At 40.6% G+C, this 26,515-nt stretch overlaps 1 long non-coding RNA gene across 2 annotated transcripts in view; it reads right to left on the bottom strand.

Annotated features, from left to right (window-relative positions):
* Positions 1 to 1,142: 1,142 nt before the first annotated feature.
* LOC147136075 (uncharacterized) overlaps positions 1,143 to 26,515 on the bottom strand; it is a 28,507-nt gene continuing 3,134 nt past the window's right edge. Inside the window, exons 1-6 of one of the 2 annotated variants that reach the window (XR_015089615.1) lie at positions 25,272 to 25,372; positions 20,205 to 20,260; positions 2,011 to 2,118; positions 1,860 to 1,928; positions 1,421 to 1,514; positions 1,143 to 1,344 (exon numbers count right to left, since the gene is read on the bottom strand). This is a non-coding gene — a long non-coding RNA (uncharacterized LOC147136075). Of the gene's footprint in view, positions 1,345 to 1,420; positions 1,515 to 1,859; positions 1,929 to 2,010; positions 2,119 to 20,204; positions 20,261 to 25,271; positions 25,373 to 26,515 lie in introns of those variants that run through there. The other variant, XR_015089616.1, reaches the window with a different exon arrangement.

The following is a 26,515-nucleotide window of genomic DNA, read 5'->3' as shown; positions in this document are numbered from 1 at the left end:
GAAGTGGACTCTGATTGGCTGTCATTGTGTTTGGCATAACCTGATAGGCTCCTAATATAGATGGGAGGGCAAATTCAGGAGAAGAGAGAAAATGAATGGTAAATTAAAAAAAAAAAAAAAAAAAAACCGCCCTGACAGCACTATTGATAAAGGCAGAGTGATATGCCTTCTTTGTAAGAAGGACTTTGCTTAGCAAAGAAGCAGTTCAAGCCTACCACATAAATGCAAATTAACCAGCCGTGATTAAAGCCATGGCTAATGATAGCAACGAAGATGCTAATATCCACCGTAAATACAGATACTTTAGCCCCTTCTCCACCAACCAGCCCAGGAACTTTTTGTTCCTGGTGATATAAGTTCCTGGTAACAAAGGTTCCTGTGGCCCCGGTTGTTAGCGTCTCCACAGTGTTAAATAGTTCTTGGTAAATTATGCAAATGAGACTGATGACACATCAGTGGGAGGTGTTGTGTTACTTCCCTACTCATTACTGACACCCTACATCAACATCATTGCAGGTAGAGAATAATTAAGTTACCTTTAAAGAAAGCATATTAATAACATAAATTTAATATTGGTTAACTTTAAAATATACAATCAATGTTAAAGTGTGTCAACATGAAATCAGAGTGAAAGTATTGTTGCTTAATGCTTATGTAAACTTCCCTTTTAATTTAATCTATCTCGATAAAGCAGTTGAAAACTATTCTCATTTGCAATGTCATCCAAGATGCAAACAGTCTTTGAGGCAGTGATTTACAGACATATTTATGTACCAGTGTGTGTGTATATATATATATATATATATATATATATATATATTTTTTTTTTATGAAAAAGAGTTTCCCTAATACACATAAAAGCTGAACCTATTTGTAGCCTGTCATTGAAATTAATATGTACGTAAGATATAGCTTGGTCATATATCATGTTGTTTTTATACGAGTATATGTATTTGTTTATTTTGCCATGTTTTGATTTGCTGTCTGTAGCCTTGCTGTCTGTAGCCTGGTGAGCATTGCAAATACTGTTACCTGGATAAGTAAAAGTTAAATAAATGAAATAAATACATGGCTTCATTAACAGCTCTTATGGAGTAGCGTGAAGTATGTTTTGGGAAAAAAAATTATACATCGCAACTTTTTATTTGTGCACATTAAAAGACAAAATACACACAACCAGAAGCCGGGCTGAATTTTCTAGTCTTAACACCTGGACCAACTCGGCATAGTTCGCAACTTGGAAAAGTGTCTGGTTGCCACATGTCATTTTCTGCCACAGTGAACTCCTGGCTTGCATTTCCATTTCTGCGATTGAATCCAAGGTCCCATCCCCTACGCGCTTTCCTATTGACATGATAGAAACGCAAATTTAATAACGGAATTGTCCTACAAGTTTCTGTAAGTGAAACATCTTACTGACATGGGAAAACGCTGGATGAGGGATGCTTCTTGGTAGCCTGATGGAGAGCTCACACTTGTCCCTGCATTGGAAACTTCTTTAGCATGTGCAACAGCTGCAAATCAAAAATGTGCAGAAAAATGTCATAGTTTAGTATTAGTGGATAAAAGTCAGTGATTTATGCAGACATTTGCATTTTATGTTCAACAGTTGGTTTTCTTTAGATATATTTATTCAGGAGCAGTTTTTTATTAACGTGCAATATTTTCTTTTTTTCATGAGTACTGTACTTGAGTTCATAAAGGTGGAAGCGATGTTGAGGAGGCAGAGCCTTCCTTGCCTTTGGCATCAGCCTGTTATTGCTATAAGTAACTAAAAAGTGCTACTGATAATTGCTGCAACGGGTGACAAACTAAATAAAACCACAAAGTATTTCTGTGAGTTACAACAGGTATTTTACCTTCATGCCTTAGAAACAGCAGCGCAGCACATCCAGGATCCGGGAAGAGTTGATTGGTCTCCTTTTCCGCTTACATGGTGACATACAAAAGCAAAATGAGTAACAGTAAATAATTTAAGTGCCCTACAAATTATTGTAAAATGAAATTTACCAGGATTGGCGATGCTTGAGTCGCAGGAGACACTGCACTTCTGTGTAGCGGATGATGACGGCTCATGATTTCCTCACTTGAAACTCTCAAAATGTCCATCCAGAACAGCTAGAAATCAAAATACATGCCCAAAAAAGGCCAGAGTTCACTAATAGATTATGTGGGACTGTAATTTAAGCCCTACGTTTGCATTCTATTTTTAACAGTTGTCTTTTTAACATTTATTTGAGGTGGAAGTTATTCCAAATGCAATGCTTCATTATTTATGCACATTTTTTCCCTGTATGTTCAAACTGAATATTACAGTGGCTAATAAAACGAATCTATACTTTCTGTAAATACGGTAAATCCACTATCCCGTTTTATGAATACTTCAGTGGGGAGACTTTGAACAGCTAACCATTTTCAGTGCACATGCACTCACACAATTTGTGTTTCTGCTAAAAATCTAAATATTCCAAGTATTACTGAGTATTTCGTGTTTTCCTTCGTCAGTAGCGCCACAGCAGAATCCATCGCTCCGGTGTCCAAGAACGCGTGTCCAACCCATGGCGTCTAGTTGATCGTACAATTTGCTCACTCGACGGTCATTTCCACTCGGGCTGTTGTGATCCGTGTGCGTTTTTATTCATCTTGTTTTAACTTTACATCTTCCACGGACTTGTTTTGCCATGCGAACAGTTTAAACTCGCCTTGCTCGGCAGTAATAATTAGCTACATACTAGTCGCTCCCTGTTGCTGATTCAAAGTTGGGTTGGATGTTTTTGTCCCCCGAAAATGCTCACAAGAGCCTGCACATATTCGTCCGTCTAGATATTCATTCACTTTTCCTTAACATTTGAAATATTGGACGAGCAAACACTGCAACGGCACAGTTAGCAGTTACCGGAACTACCGACTGACCAATCTGCGTTCGTCAGCGTAGCCCGCCCCCGCAAAGAATTCCTTCTGGGCCATAATGGCCCTGGCCGCTTGCGGGGATGAAATGGCCACACTAATGGCCCAGGGCCATTTCATTACCCTGGTAAATTTTTCGGGTGGAAACAAAAGGTGGAACCACTTTACCAGGGTAAAGTGAAAGGTTCCTCCAAAGGTTCCTGCTGTGGAAAAGGGGCTATACATACGGACAATGGGGGGCTTTGGGGCTTTTCTCAGCAATTTGTAAGTGAGATTAAAAATAGATTAATTAGATCAATTAATTACAGATAATAAATTAATTAATCTCTCTTTTTTTAATCTCTTGACAGCACTAATTTATATTACAACATACATTTTATTCATTACCAGAAATCTAAATATTAGCCATAATATGTAAATAGTAAATAGTAAACACAAAATGCAATTTTAAATGGTGATTTTATTGATTAAGGGAAAAAAATATTTGAAGCTGTATAGCCTCGCCCTGTGTGAAAAAGCATGTCCCCCTTGTGTAATCATGAGTTAACTCTGGCTAATTATTTGGAAAGTTGAGCTCATTTTCAATGGCCACACCCAAGCGTGGTTACCCCCAGACCTGTTAAACAAAAATCATTTAAATATAACCTGTCTAACAAAATGAAGTTGGTCAAAAGGTCTGAAAAAGCTGCAACAAAATGACACACTCCAAAGAAATTCAAGAACAATGAAAAATAAAGTGACTGACATATATCAGTCTGGAAAGAGTTAAAAGGCCTTTCCTAAAGCTTTAGTACTCCCGTGAACCAGGGTGAGAGCCCTTATCCACAAATGGAGAAAACATGGAACAGTGGTGAGCAGTCAGTCGACAAAAGTGACCCCAAGAGCACAGTCTCTCATCCGGGTAGTCACGACTTAAAACTGCACTGTATGTTACCTTTGTCGGATATTTACTTTGGTTTGATGATCTCAAACGTTATAGTGGGCAAATTATTACAACAAAATAAGAATTTGAGAAAAGGACAAATGCTTTTTACTTCCACCAGCATAAATTAGATTGGCCTAACATTGGTGCAGGCAGTGTGGGACGGATTCAATAACGCACTGAGCGACATTGTGAATGTGAGAGCAAATGGTTGTCTGTGCCCTGCGACTGACTGGCAAACCATGCAGGGTGTCGTCTGCTTTTCGGCTGAAATCAGTTGGGATTGGCTCCAACTCACCATGTCCCTGAACAGGATACAGTAAGTGGTATAGAAAACCGGTGGATGGATGATTAGATGCTCGTGGCTAATCAGTGTAATACAATGCTTTTGTATGCAGCATGTTTCCAGAAGGAAAAACAAACACAGGTGAGTGTTTATTTAGAGTTTCCAATTGTTCTTAACATATAATGTATTTTTACAATTCCTGTTCTGTTGACTCACTCGCATCCTTTCTTTGAATCCCGTCATTTGTGTGTTTGTGCTTATTCCAAAGGATGTGCTTGTACTTGTTGTGAACGCACTACGTTCTCCCGCAAGAAGTAATTATGTTTCCACAACACATAAGTATTCCAAAGTTCCATGTTCAATTGTTCTTCAACAGGCTGGCCGTTAGCCAGCGGCCTTTGCATGACACATGGAGCTGGTGTACTATCAGCCCCCAATTCCTTTTCCTGTCCCAAAGCGTGTCACCTCTCCGCAACAATGTTGGTTGATTTGGACTCGGCTTACCCGAGGCAAATAAGTGCTTAAGCAGCTGCGTGTACTTTGATCCAATTTACTTCCTGAATGTGAGCTTCCTCGTGCACTCTAAACAACCCTGACTGCGATGCCATTAGATTAAAGACAAGGAAAATGGTTCTCATGATTATTGTTGGCTGTGTGTTCCTATTGCCAAAATACAGTAGCACGTGTAAAGGGAATACCTTGTCTTTGCCAAACTTGGGATCAGGAGCCAAAACAAGTCCCAGGTCAGTTTCTATTGCAGGGGTCACCAAACCTTTAGAAACGGAGAGCTATGCATTGGCTACTAATTAATGCAAATGCCTACAAGTTTGAAATAAAAAATTTGATCAAATTACATATTAACATGATATTATTAACAATGTTCAAGTGTGTGAAGACACTGAACATGTTAATGAGTTCTCACAATTAATTTTATTACAATTAACTAATTAAAAAATATAGGAAAACAATAAATCAATATACAACACTTAATATCTATAAATACCCCCCAGTGTTTACATTTTTAAATGATCACTTCTACAATATTCTTCAGTGGGTGGGCATTTTGTCAAATTTTGCTAGTCCGTTAATCATCATCCGTCAGCGGCCAGGGTATCCGTTCGTCATTCCGTCTTTTTTTCTAACAAACGGAATTGTAATCGTCAATCCGTTAGTCGGACCGTCATTAAAGTCCGTTAGTCAGTCCCCCAAAAAGACATCAGAAAAACTGGCGTCCGTCAGTGACGGACTAACGGTCCATCGGTGACGGACTGACGGATCGTCACTGATGGACACGCTTAGTGACGGTCACATTGACGGATGAAAACCGACTTCTGACGTTTGTCAGTCTATTTTGAAAGCTGTCCCGTCTATCGTCAGTCGTCAGCAAAACGGGTATCCATCGTTGACGGTCTGATGGACCTGTCCGTCACTCTGACGGAATGCCCACCTCTGGAATGTCAGAGGTCACAATGTCCCATCAAAGGTGAACTGTTTTTAAAACAGACTCTCTCACTCATATGGTCCTTGGGGGGTTACCATACGGCCTCAGGCACCATGATGGGGTTTCAGATTATGAAGTAGGGTACCGTGTGTAGCTATTTCCTGGTCAATCATCCATGCTTCGTACTGTCATGTCATGTCATCTTCCAAACCGCTTATCCCATACAGGGTCGCGGGGAGTTGCTGGAGCCTATCCAAGCCGTCAACGGGCGAAGGCAGACTACACCCCGAACTGGTCGCCAGCCAGTCGCAGGGCACACACAGACACCGTCACTGAGCGGGAATCGATCCCACGCTGCCCGCACACAACTCGGGCGTGTGTACCACTACACTATCAGTGGACTCGCTTCTTTTCAGTTGAAATACAGTCAATGATCACCGTGAAAACTAAAAAATAGAATGAAATGAAACGTATGAATTCATATTCTTCACAATAAACTATACAACATTCAAGTAACATTTAATTACTTCCTAATATATAGAATAGTTCTTAAATAGTCCAATGTAGTCAAGGTATTGTTGCCACATTCAATACACAACTCATTGCGACATCTCAAAGGCATTTCAAGTACACAATGCAATGTTAATAATCAGTGTCAAGACGAACAAATACGAAAGTTAAACTCTTTAAAACAGGTATTCTGTTTACCGTGTGCGCCCTTAACCAGTGGTAGCTAAAATTCTTCGTGTATTACTTGGCGATCGTGTCTCTGCCTTAATCGCTCCACTCTTGCTCGTCTCGTTTACCATTCGTCTTGTTTCCTCGTCGCCGCTTCCTTATTGAATCTTATTGGTCAGGGGCGAACCAAATTAAACTGATATATTTGAATCAAATTCAATATAATAATATCTTTTCTTTTTGGGCAGACTTATGCAATCATTTACACTCCCACCAAATTACCCTTAGATTTATCCACGTACAAATGATTTCAAGTAGGATAAATAAATTTACGGTGAATTCACTGGTATGACAAAATACTAATCTATTTTGAGACACAGGGATTCTGAGTGCTTTCTATTAAAGCGACTAACTTCTGGATGGGACGTTTAACAACTAATGGCTTGTTAAGGCGTTCACTTCCTGCACCTGATCTCCGATCACCTAACTGTACAGTAGTTTTGCGCACAAATCCATCCTCATCCTTACACCCGTCCACCACCCTTGCAAGCTTCCACTCATTACGAGGAGCATCTCCTTGAATGATGACTATGTCGTCGATTTGCACATTTCGTTGTGGCGTGTGCCACTTCTGCCTGAGAATAATCCCCGCTAGATACTCTTTCCTCCATCTGCACCAAAACGGCTCTTACAAATACTGCACCCGCCTCCATCTGCTAGGTGGGGGCTGTGGCACAGAGGACTTCATCGTAAGCAGATGATTTGGTGTCAAGGGTCCGAGGCTTGTGGGATTATTGATACTGTCAACGGTCAGAAGGCGGCTATTAACAATGGACATGGCTTCATAAAAGAAAGTCCTGAGAGAGGCATCATCCAGTCTTCCTGCGCTCTGTGATAGGACTGAACTCAACACACTCCTGACTGTACGTCTGCCCCTCCCAGACACCTCCAACATGACTCGCATCTGGAACGTTCATACAGAAGTTACACTGTCACTCTGTCAAGAATTTTGCCACTCTTTCGTTATCTAGTTCCTTTAGGGCTCGATGCAGTTCATTCCTTCCACCAACAATGTTGGATCCATGATCTGATCTTATTTGTCTCACTGTACCTCGGATGGCAATGAAGCATCTTAAGGCATTATTGAACGCATCAGTCGTCATGCCTTCCAACATATCGATGTGTACTGCTCTAGAGCAGAGACATGTAAAAAGCAGACCATACCGCTTTTGTTCTTTGCGGCCCTGTTTGGTGTAAAAGGGACCAAAACAATCCATACCACAAAATAAGAATGGTGGTGCAGGCTCAATGCGATCTGTTGGAAAATCTGCCATTCTTCGCTGGTCTGTGGGTCTTCGAGCTCTTCTGCAGATAACGCACTGCCTTATGTACTTAGCAACTGCCCTGCGTCCCCCAAGAATCCAGTATCCGTTGGCTCTAACTTCATTCAGGGTTTGCCCTCTTCCTTGATGCTGAGTTTTCTCATGGCAGTAACCGAGAATGAGGCGTGTCACGTCACCATCTGGAGGTAGGATTATTGGGTGTCTGACATCAAAAGGTGCAGATGCTTTCGTTCTCCGACTCTAAGTACACCATCATGGAGCTCTGGATCGAGTTGGTAAAGTGGGTGATTATATGGAAGCTTTCCAGATTCCTGACTCACGATGAGAAGCTCCTCTTTGAAAGATCTTTGTTGCACGACTTTAACGAGCTTAAGTGAATCTCTCCTTCTCTCTTCTACATTGAGAGGTTCTGCCTTCTAAGACCTCTCAGACAACCAATGGATACGTGCAACAACGTTCACAGCAGTCGTCCATTTTGAGAATCGCAACAGTCGGTTTAAAAAACTGTCTTGCTTTCCAGCCAGTGTGTTCAGCGCCTATACTGCGCTGATCTCCGGGTCTCCTACCATCAGCTCCGATGCCTCTCTTTTGATATTGAGCTCTCTTTCCCATAGGAATTTAGGTCCTTTGAACCACTTTGAGCTGATAAGCTCTGATACTCTTGAGGCCTCTTGAGGCATGGTCGGCAGGGTTCTCCCTTGTCTCGAAATAATGCCACTGTTGCGGTTATCTTGCGGATTCTTTGGACTCTAATTGCTACAAAGACATGGAACCTTCGAGCATCATTATTAACACAGGACAACTTGCGAGTCTGTCCAAACTTCTCTTCTTCCACTTTGAGATCGAACTCCTCTTTCAACATATTGCTCAGAGCAGCAGAGATCATTGCAGCAGTTAACTCAAGTCTTGGTATTGTCACAATCTTTGTGGGTGCTACCCTTGCTTTGCCCATTATGAGGGTACAATGTACTTCGTCTTCACTCAAAAGTCTGACATATGAGCACTGACCATAGCCTTGACTGCTGGCATCTGAGAAGTGATGCAGCTCAATTATTATTTCTCATGTTGCTTCGCAAGATACTTCATGCCATAATTTGCACACCCCGGAGATGACGATGCTCCAAAAAGGTGAACTCTCTTTTGGCTCAGAGTCTGTGGCTCCACCTTCCCACCACAAGAACCGAAGGTAGTCTCGATCCTCCTTGCTGACATGGAATCCGTGGAACATTTTTTCAACGTCACACATCACAGCAATAGGGTGTTTACGAAACCGACAAAGCACGCCACTCAGTCTATTGGTAAGATCAGGTCCGGTGAGAAGATGATCGTTTAATGCAGTGCCTTGATACTTAGCGGAGCAATCGAAAACTACTCTGATCTTTTCCGGCTTCCTGGGGTGATAGACCCCCTGATGTGGGATATACCACACATTTCCTAGCTCTGGCTTGCTATCTGCCGCCTCCGCCTCACCATTCTTGAAAACACCTTCTATGAAATCCACATAATCATGCTTAAATTTAGGATTCCTGTCAAACTTGTTTTTCAGGTGCTTCAGTCGGACCAATGCAATCTTCTTGTTGTCTGGGAGACATGGTCGCGCTTTGAAGGGCAAATCTCAAAGTGATTGCATTAATTTCTCCGGATGCGACCATTAAGATCTGGAGAAATTTAATGTCTTCCTGAGATGCGTTCTTTTCTCCTGGGTTGCTGTCTGCAAAACCAGACTCTAGTGCCCTAATCACGGCAGCTGGTGTTACAGGAGGCAGCTCTCTGATGGATATGCGGTTGCACAGTCCTGTCACATCCTCTGAGTTTGCACTCTGGCATACACTCTCGATGATACTCCAGCCCAAGTCAGTTTTTATAGCGAAAGGCTCACTGTCTTCTCCTGTAATAACTTGGCATGGTGCTAGTGCTGTGGAGCAGTCGTAGCCAATCAATAATCCAACCCCATAATCCATTAATGGAGGCATTTCATGGGCTATGGCTGCAAGGTGATTCCACTTGTTAGCAGTTGTACAGGTAGGAATGTGTGCTTGTTCGAGTGGAATGAAGTCCCTGGAATAGCCAGGGGGTAGGCTGATGATGGTCTCTGAAGAATAGCCTCTGATTTGAAGTCCACTGACTTTGATACTTTTTATGGCTAGTTGAATCCTTTCCCAACATGGTGGAAAGTTTGAGTTTTACTGGCTCTCCTGCTGCTTGCAGCTTACTGCACACCTCCTGGTCAACAAAGGTTTTACTACTTTGAGTATCCATTAATGCATATGCCAGGGTCTCTGGTCCAGTGGTGGCCGATGAGGAGATCCAGACTGGGACTATCATTGATGTGCTGCTATCTGTACCCCCATTCACACTGCATGACAGTGTTGCAGTTTTTTCTTCTTCAGCGTGAGCACTTTGTGAAGGTGATTTGTTGTGTGAATATGCACACTGTACAACGAAGGAGTGCAATAAATTATACCAAAAAATTTACAAAATTGTACAACGACCAATTACGGCTCAGATTCAGAAAACAGGTCAGCCGTGATTGGTCGTTGTGAGCAGTTGTGATGTCATTTTCAGGTGACAAAAGACAAAATGGCCGCCCCCACAGATGGCTAAAAATGGGTGCATTTTGCTGATTAAGATATATTCCACAAACGCAAAATTAATCAGAATGCCATATTTCAACTAGTGGGCCTGCTGGGAACATATTCTTGACTTCCGCTTTAAGTCTTGATGAGTCAGTGGTGTGCAATTAGTGCCTTCAAGGCCTTTGCTCCTGGCCCAAACACTTTCCGAAGCATGGACCTGCATTTACAACTTACATGAAATGGTAATCCTTTATATCCAACAGTCTTTTGCCTTCATTTCATATTGTGTGTCTTGGATGCACGGTTTCCAATTGGTTGCGGGGTTTTCTGTCCATTCATATTTTAGCCAAGCTAATGTTATTAGCCCAATGCCTTCAGAATAATGAGTGCTGGCATTGACTACACACACATATTGAAATTGTTTATTTTCTTTACCAATCAGATTTTATATTATATAACTGCAGCTTCACCAATCGTCTGGGTGTTGTGGGCATTTTTCTGTTTTTGGGCACTTTCACAGGATTATGTATGAGTGGAACGGTTATCTTACACAGAGGGAAAGGAGGTCTGCCACATCGACATCGGCATCTCTGGTGAGCTTGATGCATTTTATTTAGAGTTCTTACTGTATATTGATAAATATTGATTGTGAACTGATATACTGTAGTGTCGATGATGTTTGGAGTTGTGTGGAGGTGATCAATGGTGAGTCGAGTAGCCAAAAACTGTACTCAAGTAAGAGTACTGTTACTTTAGAATAATATGACTCACATAAACGTAAGAGGTAGTCCTCCAAATAATTACTTGAGTAGGAGTAAAAAGTACAGGATAACTGGTGAGTAACGACTGATTTGTTTTTTTTTAATCAGAGCATGAATGTGAAAAAACTAAATAAAATATGAATCTGATAATTCAGATGTTGTTGAACAATATAATCTAATATAAAACAATAATAAAATCTTCATGAAATAACAAGCTATAAATAAAACCTTTATAAAATAACAAATTAAGGAAAATTCAGCCCCAAGAAATGGCTTTGAACTATTTTGTTTCCAGTTCATAAACAGCACCATAGGCCCATCAAGAAAAGGGTACAGTGGATATAAAAAGTCTGCACACTTCTATACAAATGCCACATTTTTGTGATATTAAAGAAAAGAATGAAACCAAGATAATCAATTTAAAAACTTTTTGCACCATTAATAGGACCTATAACCTGTACAACTCTACTGAATTTTACATTTCTTTTTACTCAATTGAAAATATGTGGTTGGACAGGTGTGCACACCCTCTCAGTTAAAGTTATCATTGGGATGAGGCTGTGCTCAGAAGTAACCAATCACATTCAAATCGCATGCTGCTTTGTTGACCAGATTTATCGATCAAGTATAGGTAGATTTTGTAACTAAGTTTCATGGTAGGCCTACTTGTAAAGTGTGTATGTGTGTGCGTTCGTCCATGCATAAGATAAAGAGAGTGAGAGGCTGTGTAAAGTACAGTTTTTAAAATATGCCTTTTTGAAAGTTGCTTATGTCCATAAAATAGAGCTAATGTTGGCCTAAGGACAGCCAACGCAACAGCCAACGCAATAGCAAGTTACCGCAAGGTGTTTTTTTTTTTCTCAAGTTAGAATTGTGCAGAAATTTCTACGTTTGGGCAGACACAGAAAAGCAAAGCAGGATGAGTTATTAAGATGACACTTTGAAACCGATCCTGAGACTGCTTGATGCCATTTAATTGGTCAAATGGAATCAAACGTCACTAATGGTTAGCACCAAAGGAGGAAGTCATTCTGATGAGATAAAACCAAATACAGTAGATCACAACCAGCAATTATTGATTGCGAATACTTTGTACGATCTAAATGATCCCTACCAGGGAGGTACTGATGTAGAAGAGTAGTAGAAGACACTGGCAAATCAGAAATCGTTTACTTGTGTACAGGTAGAGTTAAACTTTGCTCCCGCCTTGTTCAGTGGGTGTTGCTTTTTTAATCAAATACCACAAGAGCCTTTGAAGTTGGTTACTTAGTGGAAAAAGTCGCCGATGGTGTAGTGGTACACACGCCTGAGTTGTGTGCGGGCAGCGTGGGATCGGTTCCCACTCAGTGACGGTGTCTGTGTGTGCCCTGCGACTGGCTGGCGACCAATTCACGGTGTAGTCTGCCTTTTGCCCATTGTCAGCTGGGATAGGCTCCAGCACCTCCCCACGATCCTGTACAGCACATATGTCAAAGTCAAAGTCAAAGAAGGTTTTCTACGGCCCCTGGGATGATATTGATATTATTAGATGCGGCCCGCAACAAGCCGATGTGGGTAGCAGATGTGATCGGGTCCTTCGCGCCTGCCGATGACGTCACGCTTTAAAATATATCGTAGCGTCTTTCAAGAACACAGACGTAGTTTAATTATCATGTTTTTATTAGTCCAACCGGCTACTGTGGGCCGCGGCCAACGCCAATACAGTACGACAACCGTTCAGTCAGAAAAGAGCAACGCCTCTCCTGTTCGTCCTCCGCTACTCCCGCTCATATGCCCTCCCATCCAGCCACACGATGCATTCATTAACCTCGTAAACAAAACAACTAGGCAAGACACAAATTCGACCACAACACAGATAACCCAATTCCTTCCACTATTTCTGTAATATATTTCTTTGCATCTATGTTTGCCACCCCCTTGGCTGTTGTTATAATGAACATTAACGCTACTTCGGTCGTCTAATGCCGACTGAAGACTTCACGTCACTTCGTGGCTTTCAGAATCGGATTGTGGTGAAAAGTTATTTGGAGTAAAGCACACGTTATTAAGAAATACTTCAAGTTAGAAATCTCACGTTTTATTATTAGTAATTGTTGGCATTCGGTAAATTCATTGAGTTTCAATGTAGTGCTGAGATGTCCCACACTGTGAGCAGGCATTGAACAATTCCATTGAGCGCTAAGTGTTGATAGCGAGAGACGTAGTTTCTTTTCTTTTTCCTTATTTGACACATAGCTAGTAATTTGTTCGTGCCAGCAAACTCAGTAGTTGCAGATTTTCCGTGTTTCACGACATTTGTTGTGTGTAAATGTTAAAAGGTGAGTTTAATCATTTAAGTTCATGTCAGGTAACTGCTGTACATAATAGCCTAGATATGTTCTCGTGAGAGATGTCACGTTGATGAACACTAGTTAGTTATTTCGGCTAGTATGCTAACTATTCTAATGATGAAACGTGTGAATGTGTATTGTATGTATTGTTTGGCTGTTTAATTGCTTAATACAGTGAATTGAATTGTTAACTAATGGATGCGCATTGGATGATGTAGCTAGGATATTCTTTGTCTGTGTTGTTGCAGACCACAATAAATAGACGTGTCAAGTGTAATACGGGCATTGTGTTTTCTGACAGGAGCACCCACATTCATACCTTGCCACTCTAAAATAGTCAGATGGAGACATCATACCAATCATATGATCCTCTCCGTTTTACTTCACATTATGTACAGTTCATACAATCTTGCAGCCCGAGTCAACCAGAAAATTGTTTCCAGTTTGGCAGGAGAAACGCAAACGGAAGTGATGTACGAGCTGCCTTGCAAAAGTAGCAGTAATGTACTTTAGGGGGGTGACAAACAGAGGCAAAGAAATATATTACAGAAATACAATGCGTGACATCATCAGCAGGTGCGAAAGACCCAATCCAATCTGGACATTTTAGAAAATTTCAATGAACATTCTTGCTTGTCGCAAATTTTTTTATTTGTCCCTCCGTCAATTTGACTGACACCCCTGCTGTACAGGATAAGCAGTGTGGAAGATGACACATACATAATTATTGGAGAGCTACAACTTGCACAAAGAATGCTTTTCTTACTTCTACTTGGCATATTTAAAAAGCAAGCAGATCTGTCTGCTTTTTAGGGAAATGAGGCAGCGTCTTGAAAGCATTTAAGATCAACATGGTAACATTTTTTTTTTTTTTTTACTACCTGCATTCTTCTGGCAGCTGTATTGTTGCATCTTAAGTCTAGGTCTCTAAAGTCATTGTTTATTTTTGTTTTATTCTTTATTTTTTGCATTCACAGCAACATGTGTCCTTTGTATTTGAATGATCTCTGCGAATCGCTGGTAATAAGTGTGGAGCGCCCCAGGGACCAAAACCAGATCTAGTAACTGTGTAAACTCCCAAAGCCGAAATTGGTGTTCGCACAGGTACATGAACAAATTGAGATAAACATTTTGTGCTTTATTTTTACTTCTTCATTATTTGATGAGTACAGCTGAAAATACATGTCATTTTCGGGTTTGCACCATGGATTTTCAATCAGACCAGATACAGACCAAATCTTACAGTACCACTAGATACCATGGGGGCAGTGTTAGGATCAAACCAATTAATTTCCAGAAATGGCTGATGGCAAAGAAAAAATAGAAAATAAAATAAAATCACCATCTCGTGAGGCATTTTACCGCCGCACATACCCATGATTTTGCCTTTGTTTTAAGATCATTATTAATACCTCCTCCAGATTAAATTTCAAACATTCATTCCAATTTATTGACACGTGAAGGTGATATTTACAGCGAAAGAACTGCCTATTCAGGGATCTTATATGAGCCTATATGCAATATTTTGGGGGAAAATCCCTTTTAAAGTGGAAGTCAACCCAAACATTTTTTTTTTTCAATTTTTTTCCGGAATATGTTCTATGCAGGCCCACTAGTTGAAACAAGGTATTCTGATCAATGTTAAGTTTGTGGAATATGAGTTAAGCAGCAAAATACACCCATCTTTAGCCATCTCAGGGGGCGGCCATTTTGTCACTTTGGTTGCCTGAAAATGACACCAAAGTTGCTCAGGGCTCAGGTAACAACCAATCACAGCTCACCTGTTTTCTGAAGCTGAGCCATGATTGGCTGTTCCCTAAGCCCTGAGCAACTGTGATGTCATTTTCAGTCGACAGAAGTGATAAAGTGGCCGCCCCGTGAAATAGCTAATGATGGGTGGATTTCTCATATTCCATAAACACAGTATTAATCCGAATGCTTTGTTTCAACTAGTGGGCCTGCATAGAACATATTCTGGAAAAAAATATCTTTGGGTTGTCTTCCTCTTTAAGCATGATTAGAGACTCAACTGACAAGATGTCATTCTGGCATATACTTGTATGCGGCAGCAAAGGATCTAACTCAATATTGCATAGCTTCAAGGGTTGAATGGAGGTGCCATATGGTGAATATGGCAACCTTTAACATCATTGTGTGCTTGACTTATCCCCAAGGACGACGTGGCTAAAAAGATGATCAGCGAGAGAAAATTGATAGCGGTGATTTAATAAACATCCTCAAAATGATCCCCGTGACCTGGCAGGCAGTGCAGCAGTCGCTCGCACTTCAGCTAGGTTAAAGAATCAAGTGCGATGATTCATTTGAGTGACTGGGGTAGTTGAGTTTGATGGATCATCCCTGAAAGCATCATTGCTAATCTTCAGCTCCTCTTTTTTAGGTTATTCACAGATCAGTGAGTTTTCCGGCTAATCCTGGACCCGACCGCCGCTCCCGTCTGTGTACATGGTATTCATCACGTGCTGACAGGTGGAGTCCTTCAGACGACAAATAACCTTCAGCAAAAGGAGGCAGGCAAGCAGTAGGTGTGCAGTTATTTTGGATACATTGCACAGTGGAGTGGGGAAAGCTGCACGGGGAGATGTATGGTGTCCTTGTTGGGCGCGCCGAGATGGACCCCTCTCCGTTTCCTAGCATAATCATTCTGAGCCTCAGCCATGCCTTCGACAACTCAATCAGACAGCTCTCTACCTGTAAAGTGGCTGGGCTGATTTGATTGCCATTTTTATTGGATCCCGCGGCCATAAATCAAACCAATGGGGACGGCTCTACAGACGTGACCACTCGTCATTCGCAAGCAGCCTTGGAAACATTGTTTCGGAGGCCGCGTGGCTGTCATCAGAGGTAAATCAGGGCTCGGAAGTTTCTTCCATCCAACACAGTTAAATCATTTTGAAAATGGATGTCACAGCGACCAAGTGTTTTCACCTACCCCTTCAATAGAGTCCCATCAAGTGGTGACAATGTCAGCACTTTTACCCCCCTCATGGGGAAAAAAATTCCTCTCTTCGTGGTCTGCTTTAGCTGATAAGAGCAATTCTGGTTTTTAGACATTTTCAAAGACTTTCTAGTTTAATGTCTTGTTAATAGGCAGGCGTGCACATAACTGGTACGCAGGTACGCATGCGCAACAGAAATCACTGATGCGTAACGTCATGTGAGTCACGATGCGCCTTTGCGTACCGGTACACAGTGGTGCAATGGATGGTTCATGACCGTGAGCGGTACGGATCAAGCATCATGGTTCGGGCCTGGCGCGATCCGCAGAATGGTTGGTGAATAAAAACTGTGCGCGTTCACATCAACTCAACGTAATTAGTCCACATTCAATGTAATAGCGGCAAAGAAAGTTGAAAACCCTCATGGCTCACATAAGTCGTATTTGGGAGGGCTTTGCAAACATACTCAACGAACACACCACCTCAAAATAAAGCTTACCAACTAAGACATTGCGTCATTGATGCCAATGCAATAGCCCAGTGTTTTTGTTTAAAGTTTTTGGAGTCAAGGCACATTTATTTCTTTGGAAAAATCCCGCGGCACACCACCAGCTGAAATTGTGAAAAAGAAAAAACGTATCTTAACAATAAGTGTTATATTGTTTAAATAAGCATTTTTTAACATTGAAGAATGATTATTAATTTGGAAAACAATGACAGTGACAATAATATCACAACGTCTTAAATAGGAATTAAATAAACACAAAGAAAAAAGTATTTTATAATGTTTCATATTGATACTTACCCAGTGTGAAACATGGGCCTGTTTGGATAAACATGCGTCACTAATTCGCTTGTCTCTAAACAAAGACCTGCTGCTGCTGCTGCTGCTACCTGCTGGTATGAAAGAGTACTACAATGTAGTAAAGACATGATTACGCTGCCAGGTGCTAGACCGCACAGATTAGATCATTTCCCACGGCACACCTGACAATATCTCGCCAGTGTGCCGTGACACAGAGTTTGAAAAACACTCCAATAGCCTTATTAGAGTTTACTTTGAAGTTGATCTCCGGGGTGGCGTAACAGCTAACTTGACTTCCGTTTTCGACGTCTCAGCTTGCCACCTCCATGAACAGAACGCCATCCCGAAGTCATATTCAGTCGCTAATTTAGGACGCTAACAAACCGCTAGTTAATTACGCTGTCATTGTATGATACCGCACAAGTCTGCGCCGTTAGTGAGCTGTTATCATTAGCAGCAAGTGCCTGGCTGGTACTTCAACAGCTCCTTGGCTTACTTTTTTTAAATTTCTTTTTCAATATTGTTAGATTATTATATGTTAAATGTTATAGATTATTTTTGTAATGCACTGTCCATGTGTAAAGGAAGGTGCCTTAAATTGCACTTCAAGGTCTTTTCATTATGAAAAAAATAAAATAAAACCTTGTCTTCATTTATTTTATAAAAACACTTTTGCTCATTAAATAATTTTAAGAAAACATTCAGCTCTAAATGTCTGGCAGAATACCTTGTTATTTTATACGCTGTATAATAAGACTTTTCTTATTTTATATGTGGTACAGTGTATAAAATAACAAGGTATCCTATAAAATAAGAAAATTCTTATTTTATACGTGGTACAGTGTATAAAATAACAAAGTATCCTGCCTTATATTGCGTTCTTAAATCCTAAATGGCCATATTAGACATTAGGAGTTTTTTTTTTTTTTTTTAATGGGCAAAAGTGTTTTACAAAGTAAATGAAGTCAAAGTTCTAATTATCTTTTTTCTTTTTTGCTGATCCGAAACACAATCCGATCCATGACTCAAAATCCGTGACCGATCCGAACCGTGACTGATGTGATCTGTTGAACCACTAGTGAGTACCAAAGTCAATCTTCTGGTACTCGTGTGAGTAACCGATGAAAAAAATTGTGTGCACCCCTGTTAATAGGAGTGGGAATTGCAGAGTGTATCACAATATTAAAATTTGCATTTTATTTGGCAACAACAACAATAATATAATGATATTTATGAGGAGATTTTGCAGTAATATATGCATTGGAAAAACATCTATGATCCATCCCAATATCTACTCCATGTGAATGAATAATGGCAAAACTTTTCAAAAAACACTCTAAAAACAGTTGGGTTAAAATGGACCAATCCACTGCTTGGGTCAATTTGATCCAACTCCCTAAACATCGGACATTGAAATCTTTATTTGATATCGGATGGTGTATCAATACTGTGCAAAGAGAGAATATCATAATATTAATGCGTTGTAATATTGTGTATTGTGCGAAAAGAAAAAAAAAAAGAGGTATTCCTGTGCTAAAAGGGAAAGTCAATCCAAACATATTTTTTCAAGAATATGTTCTATGCAAACCCACTAGTTGAAACAAGGCATTCTGATAAATATTGCGTTTTTGGAATAAGAGTTAATCCACCCGTTTTTAGCCCTCTCCGGGGGCGGCCATCTTGTCACTTGCTGTCAACTGAAAATGACATCAAACTGCCTCAGGGCTCAGGTAACAACCAATCACAGCTGACCTGTTTTCTGAAGCTGAGCCGTGATTGGTCGTTAGCTGAGCTTTAATTAGCAGTGTCGGTAAGGAAGACATTGGCAATTGACACAGGGTGGCAAAAACGTATGCTAGCAATCGCTAACAACATCCCAGTTAAGATTAACAATGGATATTAAACAGATTTTTAGGTTGTTGAAAACAGCAGCAGATCCATCATGATTTTGTTATGTTTAGCCCAGGCACGGAAAAAAAACAAAAAAATCTATTTTCATGACTTCACTTACTTGGACTGTTCTCTCTTTTTTTCAATAAAAGTATGATACAGATGGACTGTAAACTAACTAACTCTAACTTAAGGCGCGTTCTAAAATTCACTCTGACGCCTGACAGACAGTGGGTGTGTTTGGAGAGACAGAGTGCGCTCCACTCCCATTCATTTCTGAACGCAGCCAGCACTGGCACACCTTGTCCTCTGCCGGAGCGCCTACCGCCATCTAGAACAAATTTCTGTGAATACCTGAATGAGAAATTTGAGCAACACTCTGTTTCCGAACGGTTGGAGTAAATCAGTGTGCGCTCTGAGATTATTTGCGAACGCGCCCCTAATGCCCAAGTAACTGAAAGACTCAGAGCGCCCCTCCCTGCCCATACAAACACACACAGGTACAGCTGCAGCACAAACATAGAAACATGATTTGTATTGGATCAGAATGGTTACCTATTTGTGAATTTTAAAAAATATATATTTTTTTAACTTAAATAGATATATAAATAAGTAAATAAATTCCTGTGGGGGCTGAAGGGGTGCAAGACAGATTTCTGATAGGGCTAGGTCCTTGCTGTAAACCTTGCTTGGTTTAGCCAAATGTTTTAATGTAGTTTCATGCGTTACTGGATTGTGTTTTGTACATGGTATGTTCCTTTTAGAAAAACGATGCTACCTTTGGCTACGTTTATCCAATGATAACTGCCTTTATTATAACTGACATAAGTACTGGACACTTCTTTCTTTGAGCTGTTAGCAAATAGGTAATCATTTCCCCTCACAGAACATTAAATAACCTCTTGTATATATTGAATGAATATGTTAAACTAATATCCAGATTGCACATAATGGAAGCGGCACTGAGTGGTGGCCTTTTATCAGTAAAGAAATCCAGCCTCCGTCCGAGCTGGTAAACTGTCTTTTACGCTCCCTTTGAAAGTTGAATTTCATTGTTCATCATCGCTTAGCGCTGTCTCCTCGGCGTTTGATTCAGTGTGAAAGTGAAGTCTATCATGTCCACCAGCGCTTACCGTGGCAACATATTCTATTAAAACGCAGGTAGCTCATTTCCTCTCCCTGCATGGGTGAGCGGCACTATGAACGAACGTGATGTAAAATTAATTCCGACCTCTGAAATTTTGATCACGCCAGGGCTATTTTGGGTTTCTGGCGGCGACAAGTAATAGGGGGTTGTTGCTTCCTTACCTCATTCCCAGGAGGGCACTTGGAATCATTGTCATTCAGCATAAATATCACTTGATCTGTAAAAGGAAATTGGAAATAACAAAAGCCATAAATGTAAGGAAGCACTATGAAGACATTAAAGATACAAGAAGGCGAGATATGCCCACAGCAGTAAACGCGTAAACAAGCCGGCCGTTAGGAGTGCGGATGATTTGAATCAACAAGGGTGAACAGATATGGATACTCGGCGCATTAGTGTTAATAGGAATAGATTATGGAGGGATTTGGCGGAGTGACCTTCAGTGCACTAATTGAAATAGTATTCCGAGTCAGCAGTGGAGTAATCAACTTAAACACAGAATCATAAATCACGGTGAGTAGCGCTGTCACAACGCGGCCATTAGCCTCGTGTTTTTTCCCCCGGCAACCTCACGAAAATGTTTGCCACGCCGCTCCGTAGGTTAATAGGAACAGAAATGGCATTTAGACTCTATTTGGATCAAGCGCACTGCGGGGTTGAAAGTTTGCTAATTTGCAGGTAATGTGAATTGATGTAGTGAGCGGGCTGGAAGACGGGTTCAGCGGCAGAGGAGGACGGCGGCAGGCGAGATAAAAGCGACATCATAACGCCGCTCCGTGACAGGCCGTCTTGCGAGGTTGACTAAGAGGTCCACTAGTGGCCAGATCTGTTATCAAGAAGGGATTAATCTTACAGGCTTTGTATGACCTTTGTGTTTTCTTATTAATTATAGCTGACAAAAGCGCAATAAATTGTTTCCTTAGCGCTCCTGCTCTCCCTTACGCAGGGGATCTGTTGGCTTAAGCAAGTCAACTTTAAGACTTTTAAGGGCCTTAAACTTTGATTCAATTCAAGACCTTATGTCAACAAAATTTGAGCATCACAAATAGTTTGCGAGCATGAAAGCAATGCCCTCTCTAAATTGACCAAATGACTTGATGGTTCAGTCCGTTCCGATCTCGCCTCGCTAATATGCAGCCATAAATTGTAAGAGGGATACCTCCATACATTGTGCAATATGGAGTTCAGCCAACGTGAGGGAAATAAAGACCCAATGTTTAAATGATTTATGGAATTTGACTTCAAACCCTCATCATACCTGACCTCTGAAGACAAAATTTCAGCTAGCATCGTAGGACTCTGCGGGCGCTATTTTCAGACGGCGTATGCGGAAATGATCTGATTTCCATGCAGATGTAAGACTCGCTCCACCTCTTTGCACCGCTTTGTCCAACGCATCCGGCGCACCTGACAACTCGGTGGACAAAAGTCATCCAACCTTCCACCTGCTGGGACCATGACCGGCGCAGTAGATAGATCGCTGCTCTAACGCCATTTTGGTGAATTGGATCGAGGCACAGACAGACAGATTACCGCTTCAGTAATTGTCACGGTCATTGTTTTCCAAATTAAAGCAGATGTTTGCAGATGTCTTATTTTCATTAAACACAAAATATAATCATCTGCTTTCATGAAAGGACGACTGAAATCAGAGAATAGTTACTGTTGAGAGGCTGAGATCGGAGGATATAGACAATCATAATTTCAGATGCTGGTGTGCCGCGGGATTTTTTTCAATGAAACAAATGTGCCTCGACTCAAAAAGGTTTGAAAAACACTGCTCTACACGATTACTCGACTATTAAAATGGTTGTTGATTATGCTGATAATTGATTAGTTGTTGATCAATTTTGACACCTCTATTCTTGTTAGGAAGTGCATGGTCCTATGTGACCCCCCAGTAGCGCTGAAAAAAATTGTGGCCCTGTCCATCGTATAAATTGTCCATCCGTTCATCCCTGACTTAGTTGATTGCTCTCTTTTTACTGATGCAGTAAGGTGCTGGCCAAGAGTGTCGATTTGGTCAAGACGATGAGAATGACTTTGACCAGCAGTTTGTGAGGACTATTTCGTTATTCCATTTATTGTGGACATTTCCTGTTGTTTATAAAACAGATGTTTAAATAGAAAAGACTGTCTGCTGGGCAAACTCATGGAAGTAGCAAGACGGTCTCCTCTTATACATTGCGGTGTACATTTCATAAAAGTATAATGTCGGCAAATTGACCCTTGTTCAAATTATTCCATATAGAATCTAATCGAGTGGGAAATTTTTATTTGAAATCCAACCGAATCAAAGTTTGACAAGTATCACGGAACTGCCTGTGGTTGCACTTATATATTGAAGAATACCTGAAACAGCAGAAGACTGTAACTTGGGAAAATCAAATTTAAGACTTTAAAAGACACGCTGCTGCCAACCAAGCATGCGTTACTTGTTCATAATAAATCTCCTGTTTAGCTCTAATGCGTCTGATACATGTTTATTTACTCATCATCACTTAAATGTCATTTCAAGTATCGGCACTGAGTGGATTGTGCCAACATCTATATCAATATCAACAACTGCCCTGGTGGTAAATAGCTTTTTAATTGCGGCTAAAGACTTGGAATTGGATCCTAAACAGTCGGTTTAGCGTCGGCGAGTTGTCTTTCACACAACAATACATGGCGAACTTGTCACAAAAGCTGATAAGAAGACCGATCCCGAGCGCTTACACGGCATTAATCAAATAGCAGGTCTAATTAAAAGCGCTTTAAACAAAGCTTTTCTTCTAAATGTTGCTCAGGTATGGCAATAATTTCTGATCAGCCAAGCCTGCAAGACAAATAATTAGAAATGCCACAGCGGCCTGATGAGTGATGTCAGCATCTCAGAGTGACCTTCCCCTGCTAATTAATTTTCATTCCCGGGAAAAAAAGGGCCCCGTTGTTGCACATTATTAATTGAGTTCATGAAAAGATGCACCTGATTAATTTTTGTTGATAATACTTGTCATTCTGGCGACCGACGGTAATCATTTTATGGGTTTTTCGTCTGTTTTTCAAAAGTCGATCTAAGTCATCTTTGTTGGAGCTTATTTCATCCAAAGACAACAGGACCTCTGTTGGCAAACCGTAATCATCTCTGACTTATTTTTAGACCTTGTTTAATCACATATTATTACAGCAGGTATGCAGGGAGTATAGAGAACATAATTAAACTTTGGTGACTATAAACATGTTTAACTTTGATAAAACTCATACTTTGATCATGGTGCTTTACATTTGTTGTGTATAAAACAATTACGTAAAAAAAAAAGAAAAGACAAAATGAAAAACAAGAATATCTAAAATTATTGCAAAATTGTATTAGTTGTTTTATCATTATTTTTGATGAACAATCTCTCAAATCGAGTTTTGAGTTGAAACACGGAGAATTAGTTGAAACACGGCATTCTGATTAATTTTGCGTTTTTGGAATATAAATTAAGCAGCAAAATGCACTCGCTTTTAGCCATCTCGGGGGGCGGCCATTTTGTCTTCTGTCAACTGAAAATGACATCACAACTGCTCACAACGACTGACCTGTTTTCTGAATCTGAGCCGTGATTGGTCTCGTCAACCAATTTGAAAACGTTCAGGGATTACTGTAAATCCTCATACAGTGGTATAGCTAAGGCCATTATTTTGTTGGTAAGATTTATGTATCTTGAAATAAATTGTGAAAAAAAAAAAGAATGAATACATATTGTAGATGTGCAGGTTTTGTAATGGCTTCTTCCTTGGCTACTACGCATGGAAAATATGGAAAAGGGCAATAGTAGTAGAAGTTTTAGATAACAAAAAAGAAACAATTGAACATAACTCCTTTAAAGTAATGTAGTGTACATTTATCTAAATGGATGATTAATTGGGGAAGGGCATCTACTGGAGCGGGGACTATTATAAGGAGAATATTGTCATTTGGGTCTGTTAGAGCAAGTAGCCAGTTAAAGATGCAAGTAGCTGTAAAGTTTGTCATGTGGTCATTTTTCAGAGGTGTATAATTAGATGTAAACTTAAAAAAACAAAAAAACTCCATAGTGCAGTTTTCACCATCGTATTGTTCTTAATGAAAAACGCTACCAAAGCCTGTTGTCGTATGATAAGCTCCAAAACACGGAGAGGTGTCTCGCAATCCGTTCAGAATGAATAATACAGAAAGCATTCTTGTTAATGAAAACGTATCATCCGCCTCAGGGTAATCTGTGCAACGCAAGACACCACTGAGCTGCCATGACTGCAGGCTTTAATGGCCACTCTCCCAATGATGCCACATTGTTCTTGACAGCGGGAAATGATGTGAATAGCCGGTACTCGTCATTGTTGTGAAATTATTAAAAACATCTGTAATTACGCTGGGCAAATTGTTGATTTTATTCCCTCCTCCTCTTCTAGCAGTATTTGATATGCTCAGCACAATGAAGAGATGAATTAGGACTAATAAACAGGTCTCATGATTCCGTGTTTAATTGGAGGATCGTTATATCTCTTCCATGGAGATGCCCCCACAGCTAAACCCCTTGGTTTCAAACGGGACACAAAAAGGCTTTAATGAATACTCCTGTGACTTAGCGCCGTCTCTCACAAAGGGGGGGAGGCACATAATGTGTTTTTATCTTACACATAGTTTCCAGTAATTGTTGGGCTGAGGTACGAGATCAATGCAGCTTCCCTTGGAAATAATTAAAGCAGAGGTTGAATTTAGGTTACACTTGGTATAATGTAACATTTACTGGAGTTTTGCTGATTATTTGATCAGTTGGATTTTACATTGATCTTAAAACAACCACCATGACCTAAAACACCCATCTTTCAAAAGTCCCTTAATTCTAGATTGGCTTGGAATATGGACAGTGGTGGTTACGTTTACATTTATTTGGATGAAATGCCTGATCGGAATAAAAATGCTTCATATATACACCCCATTCGGAATATTCTGACCCGATCAAGCCCATTCCGATCAAGATGTTATTCCAAACGAGAGAGGTGGTTTATGACGATTGTTAATCTCATGAAAACACTATTCGAACATTTCGGAAGAGCCCGTCTTCACCACGCACGTCTGAGACATGAGTATACGCGTTTGTGTTATTCCAGGAAGCGAGTAGAGACATGGCGGGTGCAAGACTGAACCGCAGCTCCATTAGGAAGTTTTAACTTGACGTAACAGCGCGAATGGGAAAAATGTGCAAAATCTCGCAAACCTTTCAAGTAGAAATGGACGGAGCGATGTTTTGTTGACACAGACGCTTCTTCTTCTTCTACTACTATTTCCGGTATATTTGGTCAATCTGCGCATGTCAAAATAATTTGTTCTGATCGAAAGTGTGATGCATGAACACGCAAACCCTAATTAGATCAGTATTTGTAGTGTCCATGAAAACAGTGCATCCTATCATAATTGTAATCCAAACTCTGATTGGATTAAAGACATTTTGTCCACGTAAACGTAGCCATAGTCTCTATTTTTGCCTTGATGGCCTCAGATCACCTTCGACTTCTTTAATTATTAGTATTATTGCATTAAATCGATATGGTGGCCGCCTTCCTGATACTGAACACCAAATAAGACGCTCCTGGAAGTAGAGAAAATTCCTTGAGCATTTTTTTTTAATTGACGTACTCAAATTACTTGAGGAATCAGTTTGCCCTTAATAACACCTCTGAGAAGATGCCTTTTGGGGTGTCGTAGGCTAGTGTGGACTTTAAGTTAGGACTCAGATAACGACCAATCATCGCTCAACTTGCTAACATGTTACATGACCAAACTCAGATAGCAGGTCGTTATCTGAGCCCTGAGCAACTGTGATGACATTTTCAGTTGACAACAAGTGGCAAAATAGCCGCCCCCTGAGATCGATAAAAACGGGTGTATTTTGCTGCTTAATTCATATTCCACAAATGCATTATTAATCAGAGTACCCTCTTTAGCGTAGCGGGGCTGCATAGAACATACAGAGAAAATCAGTGGGTTGCCTTCAAAATTGTGGGTAAATTCTGAACACATAAAAACCTGTGAAAATGATCTCTTACTGCATCTCAAATGTGCTTTTTTGTGTTTAAAGCAGCGTAATGGAGGCAAGCAGAGCAAATGTAATGCACACGGGAAATATTCCACTTGCAGCTGATTATTAGAGAGGCGCTCAGCTCTCAGGCCCCTCTTCTACAAATGGCAGGACAGAACCTTCATGTGTTTCGTGGCCTGTGAGCACTTTGCTAAAGCTAACGGGTTCTGATAGATAAACAGGCCACTAGTGATGATGTGACAAAGGGGCAAGGAAAAGGTGGCGAGGGTTTGACATCCAGTGAATTTGAACTATAAGTCATATTGTTTTTCTTCCTACAATGTCAGCGAGGTTCCCTATTCTTTTCTCCCCCCCCCCCCCTTTTTTTTTAAGCACATCATGTTTGACCTCCATGCTAATGGAGGAGGCCCCTCTTTATCTAT

Source organism: Filicampus tigris, chromosome 14, assembly GCF_054856515.1.
Source record: "Filicampus tigris isolate MCC_2025a chromosome 14, RoL_Ftig_1.0, whole genome shotgun sequence".
Lineage (NCBI taxonomy): Eukaryota > Metazoa > Chordata > Actinopteri > Syngnathiformes > Syngnathidae > Filicampus > Filicampus tigris.
This window is presented reverse-complemented; position numbering and strand designations above follow the sequence as displayed.